Raw genomic sequence first — 23319 nt, 5'->3', positions numbered from 1 at the left:
GAAGCATTGTTACTTAGTGTGGACAGATCATGTGTGGGAGGAAGGAACGGCACAACTTTGACAACTTCAGCCTAAAAGAAACTACTCCAGAGCCAAGACTAACATTTCCCACCTCCCTCACACTGAATAGCACGTGTCAAACTGTGCCAGCTTTGACCATGCAGAGGTAGGCTAATATCCTACAAGACTTAAGCAAAACATACTGAATGATCTTGTAGAGCAAAGCTGCCCCAACAACACACAGTTGAACCACTGACTTCTAGACTATTAAGAGAAATAAAATTCTTAAATAGGTATCATGGACATCCCTGGCAGTCCAGTGGTTGGCAGTCCGCCTGCCAGTGCAGGGGACATGGGTTTGACCCCTGGTCTGGGAAGATCCCACATGCCAAGGGACACCTAAGCCTGTGTGCCACAACTCCTGAGCCCGTGCTCCACAATAAGAGAAGTCACAGCAACGCAGAAGCCCCAGCACCGCAGTTAAGAGTGCAGCCGCCACGCACTGCAACTAGAGAAAACCCACGCGGCGGCAACAAAGACCTAGTGCGGCCACACATGAGTAAGTAAGTAAATAACAATCATAAAATGGGTATTTTTGGGGGGGTCTTGTATTATGATATTGTAACTTTCAAGACTAAAAAAATGAAAAATTTCACATCACAATAATCTTCCAGTTTGGCAATACTCCAATTATACTAAGAAAAGATTGTTATGCCAAATGGGAATAAATTAGGGGAAAAAACTGCTAATCAAAACAGGGGTTAAAAATATTCACAGGCAATTCTAAAAAGGTTTAGATGTATTTATATAAAATTATTAGAAAATATGTATAATACATAATTATAACTGGCCCAATATACATTTCTTCATATAATGTTAATATATTTGTGTCCTTAAAATAGTAACAGGTGATAAAAAAAAAAGAGGTTGATATAGTAGTTGTTACTGTTTTTTTATAAGCTAAGAGTTCTTGTCTCTCTAAAGCCCAGTTAATTTCCACAAGATCGTATTTTTTCTTCCAATACATACCCCATTAAACAAATGGTTTGCATAGCAATTATCGGACAAATAGTCATTGAAAAAGCTAACACAGAAGCACTAAAATATAAGGCTTTATTCAAAGCTGAGTCCTAAACTTAATCACTTCAATAAAAGGATCCTTGGCTGAAGGCTTTTCAGTGTTAATCACTAACACATCAAACTTCCCTATGGTATTTGGTGGTCAATGGTTTAGTCGCTAAGTCGTGTCCAACTCTTGAAACACCGTGGACTGTAATCTTCCAGGCTCCTCTGTCCATGGGGATTCTCCAGGCAAGAATACTGGAGTGATCTGCCATTTCCTTCTCTACCCTATGGTATCCCTGGGTCAGGAAGATCCCCTGGAGAAGGAAATGGCAACGTACTCCAGTACTCTTCCCTGGAAAATCCCATGGATGGAGAAGCCTGGTAGGCTATAGTCCATGGGGTCACAAAGAGTCGGACACAACTGAGCGACTTCACCTTCTTTCCTTCTTTAAACCCACTCAAACTGAGGAAAACATCTCCTCCACAGTATAAACCACATACACAGCACTCACAGAACACATACACACTCACATTTATGTGTGAGAGATGTATGGAATTCTATGACTCAATGCCTTGAATCCTATTAACGTATTTTATGACTATGAATGTTTTTTCCCTTTGATCTGTAGAGAGGAAAAACTAAGGAACAAATTGATTAATTTTAAAAGAAAAAATTTTACCTATCAAATTTAGCTGCAGTTAAATACTGAAAATGATACAATAAAACACTTAAGTTCCTTTTAACAAAATTTATTAGAATGAAAAAATCCTCTTACACACGCTGAATTTCACTTCAAGGATTTTTTTTTTTTAGATAAAGATACTACTATGTGTGAGAAAAACTTTAAGTATATTTACTGACCATAGTTGGAAGCAAAATGCTGAAACAATTTAAATGCCCATCAACAAGCAAACGGTTATTAAAAAATTATGAAATGCAAGCAGTTCTTAACCAACCTTCATTTAACTGACTCCGGTTAATCAACATTCTGTTTCCTGAGTAAAACTAAGGGTGACTTTGGCACAGCATGTGTTCTGAGTATCAGACCACGGCAGCCGGCCCTGCACATGCACCCCTATCACTGGGTGTGTGCACCAAGGGGAGAGAGGTGTGCTAACACACCTGCTTGCGCCAACTGCACCTGCAATCACACGTGCGATTTGTTTACATATTATTTAAACCGAGAAACAGGAGTGAAGCAAAAGCAAATTGTCTGTATGATCACTAGGTTAAATACTATATTAAGACTCAATACAAGCTACCAAAAAAAGTACTGTTGAACTGGGTGCAGCCAAGACAACTGATGCACTAAGGCAGTTAATATATGCAGAGCTTGTCTTGGGTATCTAAATTCTTACATCACTTTAAGAAACCCCAAATGGAAATTAGAGCTAACACCCTGGGGCAATGGTCTATGCAAGGAAAGTAACACTGAACTCCTGTTAGTGGACTCCACATTGTCAACCAAAAGCCTTACCCCAATTTTTAAAAACCAGCTGGAATATTACACATTATTACAGTAAAATGATTAAAGATCATTTAAAATGCTTCCTTCTGTCAGACTTTGATTAGCTTATCAACTACCAGTTGTGCACATTTTTAGATTAGAGTCTTGGAGCTGTATATCCATGGAATGAAACACTACGTCCAATTCCAAAGTGTGTGGGTTTTCCCCACACATCCACACAACGTCCCAAGGCTAGCTAGCTCTCCTACAACTTAACACGATTCTGACACTACCCGCCAGGGGACAGCATCGCCACAGGCTAAGGACTCAGTGCTACAAGAGGGGTTCCCCGCCCCACCACAGAGGTCAACAGCAAGTTCAGGTTGTTATCAGACCGCTGACTGGCTACAAACCCAGGTTCCCCTGACCTCCTTGGCTGTGACTAACTGCTAGAGCTGCTGACAAGACTTAGAAAAGCAGTTTGCTAACTAGATTACCAGGTTATTACACAAGATGCTGGAGGATATGAATTACAACAGTCAGATGAAGAGAAACACAGGACAAGATCCTAAACAAAGGAGATTCCATCCTCAGAGTCTGGGGCCTGGCCCAGTGGCACGTTTAAGCATTTCTGGTTCACCAGCCTGGAAACTCTCTGAACCCCTCACCTTGTGGGTTTATGAGTTCCCACTGACTGCTGGCAACTGAACTCAATTTCCAGCCGTTCTCAGAGATCACAGGGTGAGACTAAAAGTTCCGATCACGTGGTTGGCTCCACAGGCAAGGACCCCTTTCCAAAAGTCGTCTCATTAACATAAGGCACCACGGTTTTCCTCCTAGGAAATGTCAAAGTTTTTTCTGTGCTAGAAATAGAGACTAAGACTAAATATATATATTTCCTATTATAAACCATAATATTACACTATGCTTTCAATTTAAAATAACAAGCAGACCCCAGTGCTCCTTATTAATGGAACATCTCTAAAGCGAAGTGTTAAATGAAAAATGCAGCCTAGCAACAATTGTGTTAAAGGTTCTACACACTCCTAGACTTGAATATGCATAAAACATCCTTCAAGGATACTCAAGGATATCCTGTATATTTAAGATACAGTGACTGCCTCTAGGTGAAGATCACTGACACACGAGAGTTTGAGGGTGAGAGAGTTACTTCTCACCATCTGTGGCCTTTGGTACTGCCTGGAGTTACTACCATGTACATGTTTCAAATAGTAAAATAAAAAATTAAAAATAACATTTCAATCAGCTGAAAAGCATTTCAATAACTTCCCATACCAGGCATTTTTACAAGTCCAAGTGCCCATTAAAAAAAATGTTTCTTACATGATCAGTTTTTAAAGAAACCATACCTCCATGTTGTATTTCAAACAAACTTAACTAGAATTATTAAACACACAAAACAGACGCAAATAAAAAATTTAACTCATTTGATCACAAAGCTTTTTGATTATATCCACTGAAGTAAACACATTTTTCTTGTAGTTCTCATGTGGTGCTCTGAAAAGATATTTTGTGCATATGATCAGGACTACAAAAATTATTTACCCTCCCTCAATAAAAGCAAAACAAAAAATAGCTTTAGCTCTTACAAGTGATTATCCCGAAGATGAAAAAAGGACACACATTAATGGAGACTAGTGACTACTAACCACTTAAAGCTGATAGTGTTAGTTGCTCAGCTGTGTGACTCTCTGCAGCCCCATGGACTGTAGCCCACCAGGCTCCTCCGTCCATGGGATTTCCCAAGCAAGAGTACTGGAGTGAGTTGCCACTCCCTTCTCCAGGGGATCTTCCCTACCCAGGGATCAAACCCGGGTCTCCCACATTGCAGGCAGAGTCTTTAGCGTCTCAGCCACCAGGCGAGCCCCATAGGCAAATGCTGTGCCGGTGCAGTGCGTACCAGTGACTGGACAATGAGGACATTACTTTGTGGTGGTACAACAGTTCTCCATCTTGAACCTGTGGGTGGTTATACAAATCTACACATATGGCAAAATGTCCCAGAATTATACACGAAGACATTAGTACTACTCCGTTCCTCCTCCCCCCAAATGGGTGCATGCAAAAACTGCTGAAACCCAAGAAAGATGTGCTGTCTAATTGAGCTGTACTGTGCCAGTATCAACTTCCTGCTTTGGGGGTTTCCCTGGCAGTCCAGTGGTTAAGACTCCATGCTTCCAATGCAGGGGGCACGGGTTCGATCCTTGGTTGGGGCACTGAGCTCCCACATGCTGTAGTGCAGCCAAAAAAAAAAAAAAAAACCCTAAACTTCCTGCTTCTGATAATGCACTGTAAGTAACAGGTCATCATAGGAGGAATCTGAAAGATGGAAACACAAAACCCTCTCTGTACCATTTTTTAAAATTCTGGAGTGTCCATAAATAATTTCTCCAAAATAAGGTTTTTAAAAAGTGTTCAGAAACATCCTGAATTATACTTTAGTTTTTATGCTGTTTTATGGTGAACTCTGAAATGCTCACCAAAACACAGGCAAGCAAGGTTAACAACTTGTGAGAAAGAAGGGAATCCATGGTGCATCTCAGCACAGGCCAGGAAACGGGTGAGATCCACTAGGAAGTGCCTTACGTTAAACCTGGGAACTCAAACTGCACCTCTACGTTCTCAACATTTTCTGTGGAAGTTTTAACTTAAAGCAGATCTGGGGACCTGGCTGGAATAGGAGGAAATGTTTATGTGAGTAGTCAGTCGTATCCAACTCTTGGCGACCCCAGGGACTATATAAAAATAGGTAAGTGAAAGACAGAAATGATAAACTGAGAGACAGCACATCTGTATAAGGAGAAATAGAGAGTCTAAGAATTCACCTATTGATACGGATTCAACTACATCCTCCGCAGCAGTGACTCAAATCCGTAATTCTGCCCTGCTCCAGGTGCTGAAGCTTTCGTGTATATTAGCTGAAACCAGGAAGGACAGTAGCACTAGCATCACACAGCTTGCTTTATATGCTGGGACCGCTCTAAGCATTTTACCTCAGCAGGTTAAGAAAATGAATACCGAATAGGAAATCAAGTCACAGAAAAAAAGTTTAAGGAATTTACTCATCTGGAATTGGCAGAATCAGGACAGAAGCACCGGCAGTTGGGCTCCAGGGTGCATGCTGTTAACTTATTCGACCCAATGGACCCTAGCCCACCAGGCTCCTCTGTCCACAGCATTTCCCAGGCAAGAATACTAGAGCGGGTTTGCCATGCCTTTCTCAGGGGATCTTCCCAACCCAGGGATCGAACCTGTATCTCTTATGTCTCCTGCATTGATAGGCAGGTTCTTTACCACCAGCACCACCTGAGAATCTCAATTTACTATACACACTCTATAAGGCTCCATTGTACACTGAACCATTGTTTGTTTAAAACTAACCACTCTCCCTCAAAACCTGTGGCCTGACTTCACTTTTTCTTATCAAACTTCTTATAATTTTCTAAGTAGTTTTCTTTTCTCTGTTTTCCATTTACTTTCCTCTAATGGTTACTTTCTTGGCTGCCACTTATCATTTTTACTTTTATTTCTACTACTATCAGACTGAAACTTTGTTAAAAAATCTGGGTGTCAGCTTCTGGGCCACGTAACTCAGCTGGAGTTACCCAGGAAGGAGTCAAATCTACTCTTTGTCTTCACCTCTTCATAAAGTAAGTTACGATAGCTGGTTGTCCTCAAGACCCTGCACTCGAAGAAGTGGTTAACCTCTGCCTTGGGGATATAGTTTTATAGGGCGCTGGTGGATGTCTAAGATGCTTCAAATAAGAGAACCCTAGTTTTTTTCAGTATGGAAGTGACACTCTGTACACTTAAGAACCATCTGGAAGAATCCTCAGGTTGCGTTTTTAATTTTTATTTTTATGTGCCAGCAGATCAAAGTTGGAAGGCAATTTCACATTCACTAAATCATTAGCTCAATCACCTTTAGTGGCACCAATCATCTCCACTCTCCCTCCTTAACCTGATGTTTGAAAGCACTAACCTATCGCTGAAACCAGTTGCTGTTCAGCCGCTCAGTCATCTCCAACTCTTTGCGACTCCATGGACTACAGCATGCCAGGCTTACATCCTTCACCATCTCCCGGAGCTTGCTCAAACTCACGTCCATTGAGTCGGTGATGCCATCCAACCATCTCATCTGTCGTCCCCTTCTCCTCCTGCCTTCAATCTTTCCCAGGGTCAGGGTCTTGTCCAATGAGTCAGCTCTTCCCATCAGGTGGCCAAAGTATTGGAGCTTCAGGTTCAGCATCAGTCCTTCCAATGAATATTCAGGGTTGATTTCCTTCAGGATGGACTGGTTTGATGTCTTTGCAGTCCAAGGGACTCTCAAGAGTTTTCTCTAGCACCACAGTTCAGAAGCATCAATTCTTTAGCACTCAGCCTTCTTCATGGTCCAACTCTCACATCCATATGTGACTACTGGAAAAACCACAGCTTTGACTATACGGACCTTTGTCAGCAAAGTAATGTCTCTGCTTTTTAATATGCTGCCTATTGAAACCAGTTAATCTCTACTAATAGAAAGAACAGTGGCACATTTTCATCTTTCACCTTTGTTTCCTTTACCAAGAATGCATTTTGCCTGCCCAAATCCTTCCTACTCTTTATGGCCCAGTTCAAATTTCATCTCCGTTACAGTCTTCAGGACCATGTCAATTCACTGGGATCGTTCTACCCTGTGCTTCTATTACGACATTATCATTTGTACTATTCAGGTGGCATTCTTGTTATTGCTCAACTCTGGTTTATGTCATGGTTTCATAATTAGGTAATAAGTATCTGGAGGAAGCAAACTATCTAATTTTATACCCACAGCACCTGGCTGAAAGTTACATACCCCACAGGCACTAGAGAGGTTTAAACAAATTAAAATGTTAATGAAGAAAATTCACCATGAATCAATGATACACTAATGTAATGCAGCTTGTAAGAGACATGTATATCGACTTTTGGGGTCCTAGAACACAGTGCATTCTAGAAGAGCCTCTGACAGACAACTACCCAGATCTCTGGGAACACACAACTATAAAAATGAGTTAACAACTAGTTCTATAATGTTTGTTATGATTCTCTTCCAAGGAATACTTTGAGAACCTCTGTGGAACCTTTAAGTTTCAGATTACAACATGAAAAATCATCTGCATTTAGCAGAACGATGGAACTTTAAGTAAAAAGTATTTTCGACTAGTAGATGGTCTATGTTTCTCTCACTATTCCTAACAGCTACTGTTTACTGAACACATACCTTAGATGGCATTACTGGGTGCAAGGGAAAGAAATCTAAATTGAATCTGTTTAGGTAAAACGGATCTATCAGAAGGATGCCGGAATACCTCATGGAGCTGAGCACCAAACAACTACAGTTTTGGTAAGGAAGGCACATGGCAAGGCCACAGGGGAGCATGAAACATTCAGGACTCTTGTCTTTTTCTGTTTTTTCAGCATCAGCTTCTTTCCTTTGCCTTTACCAACAACACCTTCCCTCACATTAGGAAATAACACCAATAGAGATCCTGGGGTTTCCTTTGAAAAATTCAGCAGACCCAAGAGAAGTCTTTAATTTTAAACCTCAGAATAGTATTCTGATAGACTCCACTTTGGCAGGTTGCTTACCTGTATACCAACAGAGTGCAGTAACCATGTGGGACGACAAGCTTTTCAGAAAAGGAGTGCAACCCACGGATCTTTATTTTGTGGCAGGCACTGCATAAGGCATTTCACATATCTGCTTTACTTTGCAAAATGATTGTACGGTTTAGCCTGCATTATTCTTAAGAATATGCCTGCTTTTAAACCTAGGCTCTTCACCAAAACACTGTTAACAACAGACCAATTAAAAGTATTTATCAAAGTTTGGTAAGCTGTGGATTCTCCTGTGAATTGTGAAAAAAGCAAAACAGCTACAAGTACACGGCTTAGCTCCCTGGGCTGGAGGCTGACCTGCCCCACACCTGGGGACAGTGAAATCTCGCTTATTCCTTCTACACACAGAGCAGAACTATCATTGGCCTATAAACAATGTCCCTCTAATATTCTCTTTCTATATTCACACAGAAAGGAAAAGGAATGGCTAAAGGAATAACTGGGCAGGCCATTTCTCCTTCCATTTCTTTAGAAAAGTGCGCTAGCCAGAAATCCAGGATTGCATATACATTTGACCCTTGGACAGCATGGGTTTGAACTGTGTGGGTCCATATATAAGCCAGGTTTTTTCAATAAATATATTAGGAAAAATGCTGGAGATCTATGACAATTTGGAAGACTTACAAGTGAACTATGTAGTCTACATATACTGAAAAAACTAAGAAAAAGCTAGGTATCATGAAGGCATAAAATACATGTAGATACTAGTCTATCCTTACTTAGGCATAAGGTGAGTGATATTTAATATATTTATGTTAGTTTTTCTACCACTGAACCACCCATGCTTTAACTTTGCTTTCAAAGGCTTATATTACTATATGGTATTCCCTCCTTCTCCTGCTCCCCCATCTTGTAATTGGAGAGACTGTGTTACCAGCCTATCAATAACACAAATAAGTTGTTTTTGTACAGGCTAGGCTTCTGAGAAACAATTGATTACACCAGGCTACCACAGAGCAATCATATTGTTGCTGCTTCAATATCACTGCATGAATTGTTGTACTTGTAAATAAACACGAGTTTCTTTTTCATATTTTCTATTTTGTAGCAATACATATAACATCTAGTGATTTGTTTCATTATAAGACAATATTGATGGGGGTGGTGAGAGAGATGATTCATCTTATAAACAGATGATGCAGACTTACAGTACTGATAAATGCAGTTAAGTACTGTAAATGTATTTCCTCTTCCTAAAATTTTCTTAATAACATTCCTTTTTTCTAGTTTAAGAATATAGTGCATGCATGGTCAGTCATGTCTGACTCTTCGCACCCCCTACTCTGAGTAGCCCACCCGGCTCCTCTGTCCATGGGATTTTCAAGGCAAGAATAGTAGAATGGGTTGCCATTTCCTTCTCCAGGGGATCTTCCTGACCCAGGGATCAAACCCACATCTCTTGAGTCTCTTGCATTAATAGGTGGATTCTTTACCACTGAGCCACTTGGGAAGCCCATAAAATACAAATAACATACCTTATCTGTTAATCAATTGTTTATGTTATTGGTAAGGCATCTAGTCAACAGTAACCTATTAGTAATAATTTTAGGTGAGTCAAAAATCATACATGAATTTTCAGCTGCACCTGCTGGTTGCAGGGTAGAGGTTCAGTTCAGTTCAGTCACTCAGTCGTGTCCGACTCTTTGTGACCCCATGAATCACAGCACACCAGGCCTCCCTGTCCATCACCAACTCCCAGAGTTCACTCAGACTCATGTCCATCGAGTCAGTGATGCCATCCAGCCATCTCATCCTCTGTTGTCCCCTTCTCCTCCTGCTCCCAATCCCTCCCAGCATCAGTCTTTTCCAATGAGTCAACTCTTCCCATGAGGTGGCCAAAGTACTGGAGTTTCAGCTTCAGCATCATTCCCTCCAAAGAAATCCCAGGACTGATCTCCTTCAGAATGGACTGGTTGGATCTCCTTGCAGTCCAAGGGACTCTCAAGAGTCTTCTCCAACACCACAGTTCAAAAGCATCAATTCTTCAGCGCTCAGCCTTCTTCACAGTCCAACTCTCACATCCATACATGACCACTGGAAAAACCATAGCCTTGACTAGTCGGACCTTTGTTGGCAAAGTAATGTCTCTGCTTTTGAATATGCTATCTAGGTTGGTCATAACTTTCCTTCCAAGGAGTAAGCGTCTTTTAATTTCATGGCTGCAGTCACCATCTGCAGTGATTTGGGAGCCCAGAAAAATAAAGTCTGACACTGTTTCCACTGTTTCCCCATCTATTTGCCATGAAGTAATGGGACCGGATGCCATGATCTTCGTTTTCTGAATGTTGAGCTTTATGCCAACTTTTTCACTCTCCACTTTCACTTTCATCAAGAGGCTTTTTAGTTCCTCTTCACTTTCTGCCATAAGGGTGGTGTCATCTGCATATCTGAGGTTATTGATATTTCTCCCAGCAATCTTGATTCCAGCTTGTGCTTCTTCCAGTCCAGTGTTTCTCATGATGTACTCTGCATAGAAGTTAAATAAGCAGGGTGACAATATAAAGCCTTGATGGACTCTTTTTCCCTGTTTGGAACCAGTCTGTTGTTCCATGTCCAGTTCTAACTGTTGCTTCCTGACCTGCATACAGATTTCTCAAGAGGCAGGTCAGGTGGTCTGGTATTCCCATCTCTTTCAGAATTTTCCAGAGTTGATTGTGATCCACACAGTCAAAGGCTTTGGCATAATCAATATAGCAGAAATAGATGTTTCTCTGGAACTCTCTTGCTTTTTCGATGATCCAGCAGAAGTTGGCTTTGATGTCTGGGTAGAGGTGGGTGTCCTTTATTCCCATGCTGTTCAAGGATCAACTGCATTTAAGTACCAGGGATAGTACCTAGGTATGAATGTCTATACTCCCACACTTCCGAAAACACTTAACAAGAAAATATATACCCAACAGTTTAACAATGAATACACAGTAAGTCAGCTATATTAAAAATAACATAATTACCTAGTTGTGCTGCTTAAACTAAAACACAAAACCAAAAACAATTCATCTCAAATAATGTACCTTAAACACAGCAACAGATGCTTTACAAACCCTAATCTCAGTAAAATAAATGCAAGCCAAACTTTAAAAACTTCAGAGCAGTAAAATGGATGCTCAATAAATATCTACTGGCTTGAATTTATCAAACTCACAGGCAAATCTCATAAGACAGATAAAAATTAAAGTCAATGAGTAGCATAACTCAAAGCTGAAAGGAACCTGAAATGTTTAGCTTTTGACAGTAACAGTCATTCTGGATAATAGAGACAAGGAGATTTTACCTAACTTTCAATCATCCTTGTAAAGGTCACAGTTATAAAAATATTCTAGGGAAGCTGGGGAAGGGGGAAAAGAAGGCAAAGAAGAGGGTGAAAGTTATTTTCTTGGTTTAACATGTTATTAATGAGATTCTGAAAACAGCACCATCTTTTAGGACAGAAAATGTTTACAGTTCTTTATTTGTATCCTCTTATTTTTCAAGTACAGAAAAACACCAATTAAAAATGGTTTTAAAACAAAAAGATCTCCTCTCAGAAGGGCAGGGACAACACCGGTTGACTCAGTAGCTCAATGACATCAATGAGGTCTCTCTCAGAAATCCTACCTGTCCACTTTGCTGCCAACCACAACTACATGTTCCAACCACAGTGTAAAGGCTCATCTCAAGCTGGTCCACCTCAGACAACACCCAGCAACCATCCAGTAGCAGAAGTCCTCTACTCCCTGTGTGTCCACTGTGATTAGTCAGTCAGTGAAATTTCAAAAGCAGTTTTAGGTTTTAAACACATCAATATATGACATCACTCAAAGTCAGAACCTTAGGGTTCACTCTTGATGCTATAAATTCTATGCATTTGGACAAATGTTTAATGGTACTTATGTATCTATCATTATGGTATCAGAGCATTTTCACTGCCCTAGAAATCCCATGTGCCCTGCCTATTCATTCCCACCCCCTAGCAACCCCTCATGTTTATACTGTCTCCACAGTTTTAACTTTTCCAGAAAGTCATACAGTTGGAATCATACAGTATGTAGCCTTTCAGACTGGTTTCTTCCATTAAGTATAGTATATGCATTTAAGGTTTCTTCATGTCTTTTCATGGCTTGAGAGCTCATTTGTTTTTAGTTCTGAATAATCTATTATTTATGCACTTACCGATTGAAGGACATCTTTGTTGTCATTGTTGTTCAGTCACTCAGTCGTGTCCGACTCTGTGATTCCGTGGACTGTAGCACACCAGGACTCCCTGTGCTTTACCACCTCCCAGAGTTTGCTCAAACTCATGTCCATTGGGTTGGTGATGCCATTTAACCATCTTGTCCTCTTATCACCCCTTCTCCTCCTGCCTTCAATCTTGCCCAGCATCAAGGTCTTGTACAATGACTTGGCTCTTCACATCAGGTGGCCAAAGTATTGGAGTTTCAGTTTCAGCACCAGTCCTTCCAATCAATGTTCAGGACTGATTTCCTTTAGGATTGACTGGTTTGATCTCCTTGTTGTCTAAGGGACTCTGAAGAGTCCTCTCCAACAGCACAGTTTAAAAGCATCAATTCTTCAGCCTTCAACCTTCTTTATGGTCCAACTCTCACATCCATACATGACTACTGGAAAAACCATAGCTTTGACTATGTGGAACTTTGTTGGCAAAGTAGCGTCTCTGCTTTCTAACACGCTAAGTTTGTCGCCGCTTTTTTCCCAAGGAGCAAGCGTCTTTTAATTTCATGACTGCAGTCACTGTTAGAAGTGATTTTGGAGCCCAAGAAAATAAAGTCTGTCACTGTTTCCATTATTTCCCCGTCTATTTGCCATGAAGTGATGGGACCAGATGCCTTGATCTCGATTTCTGAACGTTGAGTTTTAAGCCAGCCTTCTCACTCTCCTCTCACCCTCATCAAGAGGCTCTTTAGTTCCCTTCACTTTCTGCCAAAAGGTTAGTGTCATCTGCATAGCTGAGGTTATTGATATTTCTCCAGCAGTTTTGATTTCAGTCTGTGCTTCATCCAGCCCACTTGGATGCGTCCAAGTTTTACGTCTTCCTTCTCAATTTATATACCATTTATTTCCTTTCCCTTGTTATTTCCACATTAGCTAGAACTTTCAGGATGATGTTGAAAAGAAGTTGAAAAGGGCCAATCTTACTGGGAAAGGTTTGAGTTTCTCACCATTAGCTGTAGATTTTTTTGTCGACATTCTTTATCAAGTTGAGGTAGTTCCCCCATTATTCCTAAGCTTAAGGAGAGACTTTATCATGCAGGTATTGGATTTTGTCAAACACTTTTTCTACACTACAGGTATGATTTTGTGATTTTCTTTTCTAGCCTGTTGATATGAGAGTTTACATGAATTAACTTTCAAAGGTTGAACCAGACTTGCATAGCTAGCATAAATCCCAATTGACCATGTTGTAGAATTCTTCTTACATAGTGTTGTATTTGATTCATTAACACTTTGTTGAGAAACTTTCACATCTTATGTTCATGAGAGATACTGGTCTGTAGTTTTCTTTTCTTATATTGTTTTTGTCTCATTTTCATATTAGGGTAATGCTGGCCTCAAAAAATGAGTTAGAAAATATTCCCTCTGCTTCTTGCCTTTGAGAGAGACTGTAGAGAACTGGTATAATTTCTTAAGTGTTTAGTAGAATTCATCAGTAAATCTGTCTGGGCCTGGTGCTATTTTAGAAGGTTATTAATTGTTGACTCAATTTTTTAATAGATATAACCTATTTGTACTGTCTGTTTCTTGTGAGAGTCTCAGCAAAAGAATTTTTTAAAGGATTTGTCTATTTCATCTAGGTTGTCCAATTTCCGGGCACGGAGTTGTTTGCTCCATTCCTTTATAATCCTTTTCAGGTCCACAGGTCCCACAGTGGCCGCCCTTCTTTCATTTCTGATATTAGTAATCCGTACCTCCTCTTTTTTCTTACCTGGTGGAGGCTTATCTATTTTGTCAATCTTTTTAAAGAACTAGCTTTTCTTTTCACTGAAAACAGAAAATCAATAGAGAAAAATCAATTTAGTTGACTTTTGCTCTATTTCTTCTGCTTTTTTTGGATTTAACTTGCTCTTCCTTTCCTAGTTTCCTAAAAGCTTAGATTACTAATCTTCTCTTCTAATATGTACATTCAATGGTGCAAGTTTCCAGAAAAATCAATGCTTTCATTGCATCCTCCAAATTTTAATAAGTTGTGCTTTCATTCTCAATACAAAACCTTTTATATTTCACTTGAGAGTTCTTCCACGGCCCATTGTTATTTAGAAGTTTGTTGCTTTAATCTGCATGTATTTGGGATTTTCCAGTTAACTTTCCGTTAGTGACTTCTAGTTTAATTCCATTTTGTTCTGAGAGCAGACATTATATAATTTCTATTCTTTTGAATTTGTTAAAGAAAGTGTGTTTTATGGCCTAGAATGTGCTCTATCATGGTAAATATTTCATGTGAACTTAGAAGAACGTATACTCTGAAGCTGCTGGATGAAGCAGTCTACAGATGTCAACTATATCCAGCTGTTTGCCAGTGCTATTGATTACGTCCTCACTCATTTTTTGCTATTTGATCTATTTCTGACAGAGGAGTGCTGGAGTCTCCATCTCTAACACCTGACTCATCTATTTTCCCCTGCAGTTCAATCAGTTTTTCTCTCACATAGTTTGATCTCTTTTCTTAGGTGCATACATATAAGGGTTGTTATGTCTTCCCAAAGAATGGACCCTTTTATCCCTATATAAGGCCCTTCTTTATCCCTGATAACAACCCCTGCTTTGAAGTATATTGTGTCTGAAATTTATACAGCTACTCCTGCTTTGTCCTTTTTTTAAATTGAAATATAGTGATTTATAACGTTCTGTTAATGTCTGCTGCACATCAAAGTAATTTCAGTTATATATATATATATATATATATATATATATAAATGAAGTGAAGTGTTAGTCACTCAGTTGTGTCCAACTCTTTGTGATTCCATGGACTATAGCCTGCCAGGCTCCTCTGTCCTTGGGATTCTTCAGGCAAGAATACTGGAGTGGGTTGCCATTTCCCTTTCCAGGGGATCGTCCCAATTTAGGAATAGAACCCAGGTTTCCTGCGTTGTAGGCAGATTCTTTATCGTCTGAGCTATAATATATGTATATTACATATGTATACACACACACACACATTCTTTTTAGTGCTCTTTTCCGTTATGTTTATCTCAGGACACTGAGTACAGTTCCCTGTGCTGTACAGTAGGACTTTGTTGTTTATCCATTCTATATATAATAGTTTGCATCTGTTAAGCCCAAACTTCCAGTCTATCCCTCTTCCATCCACTCTCCTCCTTGACAACCACAAGTCTGTTTCTCTATGCCTGTGAGTCTGTTTATGTTTCGTGGATATGTTCATTTATGTCAGGTTTTAGATTCCATATATAAGTGGTATCATATGGTATTTGTCTGACTTACTTCACTTAGTATGATCATATCTAGATTCAACCATGTTGCTGTAAATGGCATTATTTCATTCTTTTTTTATGGCTGAGTGGTATTCAATTGCATATTTGAGCCACATTTTCTTTATTCATTATCTGTTGATGAACAACAAGGTTGTGTCCATGTCTTGGTTACTATGAATAGTGCTATGAACACAGGAGTGCATATATCTTTATGAGTTGTAGTTTTGTCTGGGTATATGCCCAGAAATGGGATTGCTGGATCATATGGGGTAACTGTTTTTAGTTTTTTGAGGTACTGGCATAATGTTTCCACAGTGGCTGTACCAACTTACATTCCCATACGTCTGCTTTCTTTTGATCAGTGTTAGCATGGTATTTTTTTTCTTCATCCATTTACTTTTATTTGTATGTGTCTTTCTGTTTAAAGTGAGTTTCCTATACACAACATATTGCTATTCTTCAATACTTAGTCATGTCAAACTCTTTGCAACCCCATGGACTGCAGCATACCAGGCTTCCCTGTCCTTCACTATCTCCCAGAGCTTGCTCAAACTCATGTCTGATGAATTGGTGAGGGCATCTAACCATCTCAACCTCTGTAGCCCCCTTCTCCTCCTGCCTTTGATCCTTCCTGGCATCAGGGTCTTTTTGAATGAGTTGGATCTTCACATCAGGTGGCCAAAGTATTGGAGCTTCTTCTACAGCATCAGTCCTTTCAATGAATATTCAGGGTTGATTTCCTTTAGGATTGAATGGTTTGATCTCCTCGCTGTCCAAGGAACTCTCAAGAGTCTTCTCCAGTACCACAGTTTGAAAGCAACTTTCAATTGGCTCATTTAGAGCATGACTACTGATACACTTGGATTAATATTTACTATATTCATTACACTTTCCTATTTGTTTCCCTCATTCTTTATTTCATTACACTTTCCTATTTGTTTCCCTCATTCTTTATTTCTATTTTTATCTTCAACTCTTTTCCTGCCTTTTGTGGTTTTACTTGAGCATGAATTTAATAAAAATCCATTTTCTCTACATTCTTAGCCTACCAGTTGCACTTTAAAAAAATTTTAATGGTTGGACTAGAGATTACTGTACACATTTTCAGCTGATCTATCTACTTTCATAGGTACTGTCAGTTCTGTTAGAAACAAAATAACCCTGATTCCTCAGTCCTGTCCCTTATTGTCACTGTCACCCACACAAAGTCAGACCTCTGACCAGAAGGAGGGGAAAATTAATGAACACTAAGTAAGAGGCCAAAGTCTCTGCTACTTTGAGTTTGCTAGGCAATGCGGTATGAGGAAAATATCAGAAGAAGCAAGACACCCATTAGAGAAGAAAGTCAAAGCAATTTTGTTACAACCCACTGAAAAGACAAATGGAATGAAAGAAAAAGGAATCACTAGCTGTGTTATGAGCTAGAATCTGGCGGAGCATCCTGCTGTCACCCCTAAAATCACTGTGAAATAACCCAGGCTTAAGTGGTATATTATAATCCACAGAGCAAGTAGAACAGTTCACAGAGCTGCCACCACTGCACAGAAAAATAGCCTCAAAGGTCACCTAGTTCAATTGCTTTATTCTACAAATGAGAAAAACAGGGTTCAGAGAGGCTGAACCTTGGAAGGGCACACAGGCTAGAACCTGGTTTGTCTGACTTAGAAGCCAAGGTTCCTCTTGCTAGTACATTCTGGATCTCTTTACCTTCTTACAGTTTAATAAGGTAACAGCACCAGTGTGGTAGCTAGCATTCTTTATATCCATGTGTGTAGCTGTAAATATCTGCACATATTTGGATTTTAGAAAATAATATATTTTAAAAATCAAAGCAGTGGACTTCCCTGGTGGTACGGTAGGTAAGAATCTGGTACATGGGCTTGACCCCTGGTCCAGGAAGACTCCACACGACGTGGAGCAACTTAAGCCTGTGGGCCACAAGTACTAAAGCATGAAGGCTTAGAGCCTGTGCTCTGCATCCAGAGAAGCCACCGCAATGAGAAGCCCATGCACCACAACCAAGAGTAGCCCCTGCTCACCCAAGGAGAGAAAAGCCCAAACGGCAACGAAAACCCAACAAGTCAAAAACAAATAAATACATAATTTTTTAAAGCAGTAACAAAGGACTCATTAACTATCCTATAACTGTAGAAATATGGTCCCACTTTAGAAAAAATTTCCATATAGCATGACAACCTTAATGTTCTTTTTTATAGCCCTCTATCTGTGGTAATTACAATTATAAAGTGAAACTCACAGTACAAACTCCAGGAATAAGAGACATTTTCAGTTCTTAGAAATGAATCACATAAAACAGGAGACTCAATCATTAGATAATTTAAACACAAAATATCACATTGCCTACTAGAAAATACATGTAACTGAAAGTTACATTAACATTTATTAAAATTTATTAAATTAATGCTTATTAAAACATTTATTAAAATTATTAACAGTTTTTTATGGTTAGTAAACAAGGAAGGGGCTTTCCTGGTGGCTAAGCTGGTAAAAAATCCTACTGCAATGTGGGAGACCTGGATTCAACCCCTCAGTTGGGAAGATCCCCTGGAGAAGGGAACGGCTACCCACTCCAGCATCCTGGCCTGGAGAAGTTCATGGACTGTATAGTTCATGGCGTGGGAAAGAGTCGGACACGACTGAGCAACTTTCACTTTCACTTTCAAACAGGAAGATACACACACCAATTCATCATATTTCTTGGTGAAACTTATTTTGAAGTCTCCATTTATAAACAAATATTTTAAATAAGGCTAACTCAAACATGTCTTCACTCAACTATAAATATTAATCTTCAGCACAAGATAACATTTTATATTATCAGCAGCTTGAGAAAAAGAAATCTAGTCACAAATATATGCATATGTCCTAAGGTCATGATATTTAACTATTTAATCAAACATACATTCTCAATTAATAGATAATCTAAATATGCTCCACCAGCAAATTACATGTATTATATATAACCTTAAACATTAATTTAGAATAGGGCTAAAAAAATGAAGTAAGAATCAGATGTCACAGCTACTATTAGGGGGGTGGGTCTTCATCCTGATTTGAAATATACCAGTTAAAATCATTAGATACACTAGAAAGATTTGATCTTATCTCGAAAATCCTATGCTTGAACTCTAACATGGAGAGTAAATACAAACATGGCTTTTTGTGGTGGGTAGGAATCAATTCTCCAAGCCAGGCTTCAGCAATATGTGAACCATGAATTTCCAGTTGTTCAAGCTGGTTTTAGAAAAGGCAGAGGAACCAGAGACCAAATTGCCAACATCTGCTGGATCATCGAAAAAGCAAGAGAGTTCCAGAAAAACATCTATTTCTGCTTTATTGACTATGCCAAAGCCTTTAACTGTGTGGATCACAATAAACTGTGGAAAATTCTTCAAGAGATGGGAATACCAGACCACCTGACCTGCCTCTTCAGAAATGTGTATGCAGGTCAGGAAGCAACAGTTAGAACTGGACATGGAACAACAGACTGGTTCCAAATAGGGAAAGGAGTACATCAAGGCTGTATATTGTCACCCTGCTTATTTAACTTACATGCAGGGTACATCATGAGAAACGCTGGGCTGGAAGAAGCACAAGCTGGAATCAAGATTGCCGGGAGAAATATCAATAACTTCAGATATGCAGATGACACCACCCTTATGGCAGAAAGTGAAGAGGAACTAAAAAGCCTCTTGATGAAAGTGAAAGTGGAGAGTGAAAAAGTTGGCTTAAAACTCAACATTCAGAAAACGAAGATGATGGCATCTGGTCCCATCACTTCCTGGGAAATAGATGGGGAAACAGTGGAAACAGTGTCAGACTTTATTTTCTGGGGCTCTAAAATCACTGCAGATGGTGACTGCAGCCATGAAATTAAAAGACGCTTACTCCTTGGAAGGAAAGTTATGACCAACCTAGATAGCATATTCAAAAGCAGAGACATTACTTTGCCAACAAAGGTCCATGGTTTTTCCTGTGGTCATGTATGGATGTGAGAGTTGGATTGTGAGGAAAGCTGAGCGCCAAAGAATTGATGCTTCTGAACTGTGGTGTTGGAGAAGACTCTTGAGAGTCCCTTGGACTGCAAGGAGATCCAACCAGTCCATTCTGAAGGAGATCAGCCCTGGGATATCAGCCTGGGGATTTCTTTGGAAGGAATGATGCTAAAGCTGAAACTCCAGTACTTTGGCCACCTCATGCGAAGAGTTGACTCATTGGAAAAGACTCTGATGGTGGGAGGGATTGGGGGCAGGAGGAGAAGGGGACGACAGAGGATGAGATGGCTGGATGGCATCACTGACTCGATGGATGTGAGTCTGAGTGAACTCTGGGAGTTGGTAATGGACAGGGAGGCCTGGCGTGCTGCGATTCATGGGGTCGCAAAGAGTCGGACACGAGTGAGCGACTAAACTGAACTGAACTGAGGAATCAATGTGGCTCTGTAAATATACTACACACAGAAACCTCTTTTGGGTGTGGGAAACAAAATGATCGACTTTATTAAATGGGTTTATGAAAATGTATTAAAGTCAAGTCTATGCAGCAGCATTTTACTTTTTAAGTGATTTTATGTTATTCTTTAAGTGATTTATATAACTAATATTTTTTTTTCATTCAGCAGCTGAACCAAAAGGAAGACTTTCCCCAGTTACATAACAAGAGTTGTCGATACCTTTAAAGAAATTATCCTTGTATTCAGTAACATTTTCAGCATAAATATCTGTTGTAATACAATATCAATTTGGGAAAATATTAAAAAATTAATATTTGTGTCACTGGAGTCCTAGAAGGAGAGGAGAAAGAAACTAAGAAAAGAAAAAAATTCTGAAGAAATAACAGTTGGAAATTTTGCAATTTTTGGCAAAGATATAAATTTATACATTCAATACATTTAATGAACAACAAATAGGATAAATGGAAAGAAAACCATGCTGAGACATACCAGTATCAAACTGTTAAACCCAATGATAAAGAAAAATAGTTTTTCTCAGGCTGCTTTTACAGACAAGTTACATATAAAAGAAATACTCAAATACTGTGGATTTCTTATCAGAAACCAGGGAGTTCAGAAGACTGAAAAAAAATAAAAAAATAAAAACCTGTCAAACAAGAATTCTGTATGACATGAAAGGATCCTTTAGAAATGAAGGCAAAATAAAAACATTCTCAGATAAAAGAGAACTAAAGGAAATTAATTCCCAGCTGACTTGGTCTGTAAGAAATGCTAAAGGAAGTTTTTTTCAGGCTGAAGGGAATGTTACCAGAGGGAAACAGATCTTCAAACATGAAGGAAGCAGGATTTATTGAAAGCAAAAAATTTTAACGTTATTTGGGAAGGAATTCAGTGTACTACATGTATTACATGGCAAATCTAACACAGAGTGGAGAGTAAGGACTTTGGATTTTTTAAAATTTGAGGTGGTAAAATTGACTGAAAAGATATATATTTATGTTACAATCCCTAGAACAACTACTAAGAAAATAATAAAATTTTGACCTAATGGTCAAAATGCCATTAGGTATGCAAAAATAGTATATCCAAATAATCCAAAAGAAGAAAAGAGGGAATAGAGGAGCAAAAATTAAAAGGGACGGACAAAATTAACAGAATCCAGCCATATCAATAAATACATTAAATGTAATGATCTGAACACAACAGGGTCAATTCATGAAAAAACACAACAAAAACAAAAAACCATTGACAACATTAATGTATTTATACCTAATAACAGCTTCAAAGTACATGGAAGCAAAAAGTGATTTCATCAGGAAGGGAAAGACAGATAATCCACAATTATAAAAAACTTTAGCACGTCTCTCCCAGTATCAAAAAGAACAAGCACCAAAAAGAACAAGTAAATAGAAAAATTAGCAGAGATACAGATGACCTAAACAATGCTATTAATTAATTAAGCCAGTGTTTACAGAATGCTACAGAACATTCCACCTAAGAACAAAAGAATATACATTATTTTTAACTGCACTTAACACATTCAGCAATGCAGACCATATTCTGGGCCAAAAACCATAACTTAACACAATAAAATAAAATGAAATCATACAAAGGATGTACTCTGGCCATGACAGAACTAAACCAGAAATCAGTAAGAGAAAGACACTTGGAAAAACCCCAAGTATTTGAAAATCAAAGTATATTCTTTAATAGTAAAGCATGTTGAATAAAAGGGGAAAACTAATTCTAAATATCCCATCTAAAGAGGAAATCTCAAAGGACATTAGAAAGTATTTTGAACTGAATGAAAATGAAAATATATCAAAATTAAAGCAGTATTCAGAGGACAATTTAAATATTAAATGTTTCTAGCACAAAAGAGAAGGCAATGGCAACCCACTCCAGTACTCTTGCCTAGAAAATCCCATGGATGGAAGAGCCTGGTAGGCTGCAGTCCATGGGGTCGCTAGGAGTCAGACACGACTGAGCGACTTCACTTTCACTTTTCACTTTCATGCATTGGAGAAGGAAATGGCAACCCACTCCAGCGTTCTTGCCTGGAGCATCCCAGGGACGGGGGAGCCTGGTGGGCTGCTTTCTCTGGGGCTGCAGAGTCAGACACGACTGACGCAACTTAGCAGCAGCAGCAGCAGCAGCACAAAAGACGTTCTCACAACCTTATGGTTACCAAAAGGGTAAAGGGAGGGAGGGACAAATTAGGAGTTTGGGATGAACAGATACACATTACTATACATAAAACAGGTAACTAATTAAGGACCTACTATATAGCACAGGTTTTGTAATAACCTGTTACAGTTAAACTAGAAAAAGAATAGAAGAACCACAAAGCAAGCTGAAGAATAGAAATGATAAAGAATAGAAATTAATGAAGGTGCAAACAGAAAAAGAGAGAAAATTAATGAATCCTAAAGCTGCTTCTTTGAAAAAAATCATTAAAACTGATAATCCTCTAACAAAAATTACAAAAGAAGACACAAGCTTGCATCAGGAGTCAAAGAGGGGATTATCAATACCTTGGAGAAGGCAATGGCACCCCACTCCAGTACTCTTGCCTGGAAAATCCCATGGATGGAGGAGCCTGGTGGGCTGCAGTCCAGTGAAGAGTCGGATACGACTGAGCAACTTCACTTTCACTTTTCACTTTCATGCACTAGAGAAGGAAATGGCAACCACTCCAGTGTTCTTGCCTGGAGAATCCCAGGGACGATGGAGCCTGACAGGCTGCCGTCTATGGGGTCACACAGAGTCAGACATGACTGAAGTGACTTAGCAGCAAAACATCAAAAAGATTAAAGGAGTAATATGAAAAATTGTATGCTCAAAAATCCCACAATTTGGGAGCATCCTTGGTGGCTCAGTGGTAAAGAATCCACCTACCAATGCAGGAGACACGGGTTCGATCCCTGAGTGGGGACGATCCTACATGTCACAGAGCAAGGAAACTTGTGTGCCACAGCTGCTGACCTCTAGAGCCTGAGAGCCACAACGCTGAAGCCACGCGCCCAGAGCCCATGCTCCACAAGGAGAGAAGCCACAGCAACGAGAAGCCCACGGGCTGCAAGGGGGCGCTCCCCAAGTAGAGAAAAGCCCACAGAGCAACAGCACCTAGTACAGCCAATAATATAAATAAACTTTTTTTTTTTTAATCCCACAATCTGGATGAAACAACCACTTCCTAAGACACATACAAATTACTCAAAGGAAAACAAACAGACAAAAAACA

At 39.4% G+C, this 23319-nt stretch overlaps 1 protein-coding gene across 18 annotated transcripts in view; it reads right to left on the bottom strand.

The window, feature by feature from the left end:
• Positions 1–23319, bottom strand: part of ANKRD28 (ankyrin repeat domain 28) — a 216271-nt gene that overhangs the window by 80897 nt on the left and 112055 nt on the right. The window lies entirely within an intron of this gene.

This window comes from Bos grunniens, chromosome 1, assembly GCF_055505025.1.
Source record: "Bos grunniens cultivar Pamir isolate PY7600 chromosome 1, Bosgru_T2T1.0, whole genome shotgun sequence".
NCBI lineage: Eukaryota > Metazoa > Chordata > Mammalia > Artiodactyla > Bovidae > Bos > Bos grunniens.
Note: the sequence above shows the minus strand (reverse complement) of the source record. Positions and strands in the feature narration are given on the sequence as shown.